This window comes from Callospermophilus lateralis, chromosome 6, assembly GCF_048772815.1.
Source record: "Callospermophilus lateralis isolate mCalLat2 chromosome 6, mCalLat2.hap1, whole genome shotgun sequence".
NCBI classification, from domain to species: domain Eukaryota; kingdom Metazoa; phylum Chordata; class Mammalia; order Rodentia; family Sciuridae; genus Callospermophilus; species Callospermophilus lateralis.
The window spans coordinates 123,516,721-123,522,673 of record NC_135310.1 but is presented as its reverse complement, the minus strand read 5'-3'; positions in this window follow the sequence as shown (position 1 = coordinate 123,522,673).

Genomic DNA, 5,953 nt, shown 5'->3' with positions numbered 1-5,953 from the left:
TGCCTCTGCCTTCCAACCATCACAACTCTAAATATCCTCAAAATCATCCCATGAATATAGTAGTGAAGGTGGTACAACTTCATGATTATGCTATAAACTACTGAATTGCATACTTTAAAAGTGTGACTTATGATATATGAATTCTATCTTGATAATAGTAGTAATAATCATGCTTACCTGAAATGTCCTTCTACTATAAACCTCCTTTGTCCCAAACATATATCCCTTGGTCTTTGGAATGTGCAGAAAATCATCCTCAAACTTGGCTGCTTAGTAGAATCACTTGGAGAGTAGTTACTAGCTATAACCAGGCCACAGTGAAAACCACTTGAGTAGTAAAGCTAGGTTTGAACTAGGCCTTAGCATCCATTAAAATCCCCTAGGTGATCTCAATGTTCAGGCAAGTTTAAGAAGCCCAGGTCCAGCCCATGTTTTTGATCTCCATGATGGTTGTAACTGTCCTACCATGGATGACATTGTCCTGTGAACCACAAACACTCTAGGGTCAGGAACTGTATTCATTTCAACTTGTCTCCCCTAAAAATTCCATTTCAAACTGAACAAGACCTATCCTTACAAACTATTCCCTAAGGCCTATTTTACACTTTTTCTGTGAGTGGAAATAGCATGAATCACAAAGTTTTGGCAAGTTTTTGTGTCTTTGTGTTAATTCCTGTTGTGAGACAAATCATGTGAGAGAGCCCTCACTCTATGGGGCTTCCCCAATTCCTTTTTGCTGGCTTGACACAAGTGATTCCATACACCCTTATTTTACTTGAACTTGTTTGTTTTTGGTGAGGTCACCCATTTTTTGCTTATAACAATAGTTCATTAATTTTTATATCTATAAAACTCTATTCTCCAGTATTATATTTCTCTACCAGTGGAATCTGCTGAAAGTCCCATTGTTTTTCTCAGGCTCCCAGCTACCACTATGAACTTGACAAATACTTTGAAACAGAGTATGGCCAAATATAGCGCTCACATGCCTAGGATTTCCCTCCATCTGAACTCTGGTCTCATAGAGTCCTCAGTGCCATCTTGTGTCTCCAGCACCTTCACATGGATTTTCTTACCTACTGACCAATTCACTATTGTTCCTGGGGGTAGGGAGGGATTGAAGCAGGCTGGTCTGCCATCTTTGGAAGTGGAATCCTGTCTAATAGACTAAGAATGTCTAAATCTTTACTCTCTAGTTACCTTGAATGATTTCTGAGCTGACTGGAGGAAACATGCATGAATTAACAAAGAAATTCAATTCAGAAAGAAAGGAAGGATCTGCCAAAAGACCAAAATTGACCACAAATGTAGTTCCTTCTTGTCACAGATGAATAAGACACAAGACTGGAAAATTTGTTTTAATTTCTAGCTTATAACAGCTACAGGTTAATGAATTTGCTCTATCTTGGTGTCAATGACCTAAAAATGAAACACACACACTGGCCTTAGATGAATTTGTGATATTGTTGAATATTTTCATGTTTTACTTATATAAGTTGTGTGTGTATATATATATTTGTGGAGTTTCCTCTCAGTTTTCAGAAGGAGTGCTATGTACTCTTAAGGAAGTCTTGGTTTTAATTGCTACTCATTTTAGATGGAGGGAGATATTATTTCACTCTGGTGTGCATTTGTGCATATTGACATTGGCAGTGGTTTGATTCAACAATGTACAACTATTCAGGCTTAAGGCACACATGCACTGCAGTGCAAATCATAGATGTGCTTGTTCCTATTAAAGCAAGTGAACCTTATACATACATATACATAGTAATTTATGTAATGAGAATATATATATATGTACATATATATCAGTTTGACTATATTGAAGTTTATTCTTTGTAATATATAGTGCTAGGAGTTTTGAAAAATGCATGGAATCCTGTCTATATATTCCATGTGTTAGTCATCTTTCTAACCTGTGAAAAACATCTGACATAAACAATTTCATAGGGGAGAGATTTGTTTTTCCTCATAGTTTTAGAAGTTTCAGACCATAGATGCTTGACTCCATCCCTGTGGGCTTGCAATGAGGCAGAACATCATGGTGAGGAGCATGTTATAGGGAAAACTGCTCACTTTACAGAAAGGGGCAGGGGAGACAGAGGAAGAGAGAGAGAGAAGAGAGAAGAGAGAACATGCAACAGGTACTGGGGACAATATCTACCCTCCCCCATGCACTTAACTACATTCTTCAACTAGGTCCTATATCCTAGAATTTCCACCACCTCCCCCGAAGTGCTGTCAGTTGGCGATCAAGCCTTTAACATATGAGCTTTTGGAGGATATTTAATATCCAAACCATAACACCCAGGAACTGTGTAGAACAAGGCCTTCATACTGAAATTTTCTCTTGAAACCTGTTTATCACTCTCGTACAACTGTTGATAACAACCTCAATCTGTTTTTCTTTCCCAGAATGACATATGAAAATAGTCAGATAACATACAATTCTCAAACCTATCCTCACTTTAAGTCACCTGGGGTAGCTTCAAATAGCCCCAGACCAGGATCACACATTAAATCCTTCAAGCTGATTCACCAAAAGAGCAATTCAGGTACCAATCATGTCTGTGAAACTCACCAGGGGATTTCAATGAGCAGCTAAGAGAAGAAGCAGTGGCTCAGAGCAGAGGGTTTCAGTATTAGATGTGAATCAAAACCAGCCAGGAATTGAAGCAAACTCTGGAGCCAGGAAATATCCTAGTCTGCTGTGTAGAGAATTTTGAGAAAACCACCACGGGAATGTGAGAGGCAATTCTCTTCAGTTAATTAATTGTCTTCTCTACTGAATAAGGTTGATAAAATGTTCCATTTGAAGATGTATCGCAGATATATAGCTCAGATAAATCCTAGAGGAAGGTGTCCACAGCAGCTCAGAGATGGGAATGTGAGAGGCAAAGATTATGTAACTCCTGTCCAACTCTCTTCTCACCTTATCTCCTCAGAGTGCTGGGAGGAAGCTTTCCTCACCAAGGTGTTGATGTGTCAATTAATACAGGTAGGTATAAGAATGCTAGGTGTTCTGGTTAGTAACCAACCTTGAGTCCCACCTCTTCTGAACTTTTACCTAGTTCCATCCAAAGCCAATTTATGTGTCAGATGCCATCCTTTGAGTGGAAGTTCGGTGCCTTCAAGAAATATCCCTGTGATGCAATTCAGAGAATATTTTTCTTACACAGATTTTGCTGAAGGACATTTAGTCATTACAATTGTTCACTAAAGAATGAATAATGTCCAGATGTTCTGGAATCTCAAATTTAATGCCTTTAATTTTATCCCATTTTCTTTAGGGTAAATGCTTTATTGTCACTTGAATGAAAAAACATTTCCCTTTGCTAAGGTAGTGAAGGTAGTCTGCCACACTAATTAATATTTTGGAAGAGATTAATACAATTCCATTTTTTCCACATGAGTAACCAATTGCCCTGAAATCATTCCTTCAAAACTTGTTTTTCTTATCAATCTCTTAATGTTACCAGTGTTATATATCAACAATGTATGTTACATATAGTGCCAGTTTGTATGTATGCATGTGTTTCCTCTATCTCTATTATACACACAGTCCACATGCATCATGTCTACATGTGTGTTGTTTGGTTTGTGTCTTTCTACTCTTAGATCTGTTTGTCTATCTCTGTATCAACACCATACTCTCTGCTTATGATAACTACAATGTAAATCTTGATATCTACTAAGAGAATACAGTCCCGTATTCTTCTTGATTAAATGTGCCTTGGCTTATACTCATGTATATTTCCATATAAGGCTTAGTATCAGCTAACCTAGTGCTTCAAAATGCCTAGAGGCTAGCTGCTTGAGATTTATTAGAATTCTTGGAACATTTTCAGAAATTAATGCCATTGTGATATTGAACCACAAGCCAGATTCTTGGCAATTCTCTTCAGTTAATTAATTATCTTCTCTACTTAATAAGGTTGACAAAATGTTCCATTTGCTATTTGGAAGAAAATTTGTAGGTTTAATTCTAAAAGTGTATAAAAGTGTATTTTTACTATGTCAATAATTTTTTGTTAAATTCACATTTTGTTTGCTTCTGGAATATAAAACACTGAAATAAACATATTAATCTAGCAACCACAGGAAACTGTTATTTTTTTTAAAAAATTTATTAGTTGTTGATGGATCTTTATTTTATTTATTTATATGTGGTGCTGAGAATCAAACCCAGTGCCTTACACATGCCAGGCAGGTGCACTACCACCGAGCCATAGTCCCAGCCTGAAACTTATTAATTTCAAGGATTTGTAATGACTTGGAACTTTATGAATTCAACATATTATAATTTGGAATTTATGAGAATTCTATATATCTCTTCAAACCCTTCTATATTTATTTATTTTCTCTTTTGAGTATATTGACGAGGTCTTCAATTATAATGCTTAATAAGAGTGGCAGAAAATAGCACCTTAATGCACATTTTGGTATTCAGATTTTCAGATCATGTATGTTAAAGTAGAGCTGTAACCCACAGGAGAACTGAATCTAAAGGGACAGCCTTTGGGGCCCATTTCAACACAAGGGATCCCTGGTGTCCCATATATGCCCTTTGTAGCTTTACCCTCAAGCCCTGAGAGGCTCCCAGGCACTGTCTCAGCCAGAGACACACCCAGGACAAAAGCACAGTGTACTTAACTTCTTATTCTGGATTTCTGCCTCTTGTTCCAGGCCTAGTAAACCTTCAGTGCTTTCTCCACCTGTCTGCCCTTTAGCGTATTTTTTTAAGTATGTGCTTTTCCCCTGTTTTCCAGTTGTATTCCATGGGAGGAATGGTCCAAATTAATTGGCCATTGTGGGAAACCAATGAACAGAGTACAATTTTATATGTTAACATCAAAAATCAAGGAAGAAAACCATAAGCACCAATAATGGCCATTTAAGCAAGTATAACTTGGATGTAATGAAAACAGAATGTTCAATAGCATCTCTATATGCCATAATTAAAATATATATAAATAAATGATGACTTTAAAATTGTACATTTAGCATGTGACTATGATCCTGATTGACAAATATGGGAGTAAAGGGAACATATTTGAACATTAAATTGAAAAACACATGCACAGTAAGCATCTGGAAGTTGGAACAGTGAGTGGCAGTGTGAGGCGGGCTTGTGCCAAGGGTCCAGGGGCAGCAGCAGTGGCCTATATTACACAAGGGCATGAAGAATGTGTGGGCAGTGGGTGTCTCTGACATTCAGGAGAGGTCCTTGCATATTGAAGCTACAACACCCAAATAACAATCTTGCTAAAAACAGGAGGAAGAAATCTTATCACAGCAGGGTTTACCAGCCACATCATTGTACAACATAAACCACACAAGAGAGCTCTGTATTTGTGCATGTCATTCACATTAGGCTATAAAAGAGGAGGCTGTAGTTGAATTTTTGTGCCTTTGCCAATTTCAAATTCTTGCTAAGCAATCTCTGAGAAAAGGAAGTTGTGCCTGTTCAGGATGCCCCATGGGAATTCCTCCTGGACGGCCCATCTCTGCCAGGCTATAGAGCAGATGTCTTGCAAAGGACTGGCACCAACACCTCAGCTGTTATGAAGAACACTGCCAAATTCCTCAGAATTTGAAGCCAGAACATTCAATCAACATCATCTGCAAAATGCCACAGACTCTAGATATGAAAAATTGTGCTCTCTTTGTGTAATAAGAATTATAATGCATTCCGCTGTCATGTATTTAAAAAATAAAATCAACTAAAAATATTTTTTAAAAATGCCACAGACTCTGGCTCTCATCACAGTCTATGTTAAACATATGTTTAACTCTCTGTCAAACATGGAGACAAAAACGTTATTTTTGCTGAACCTTTCACTCGGTCCCTTCCCAGAACATGAACACAGACTAGATATGCTTCATATTTAAAAGTTTCATATTTAAAAATATTTAATGTAAAATTTATAATGTAAAATGATACAGACAA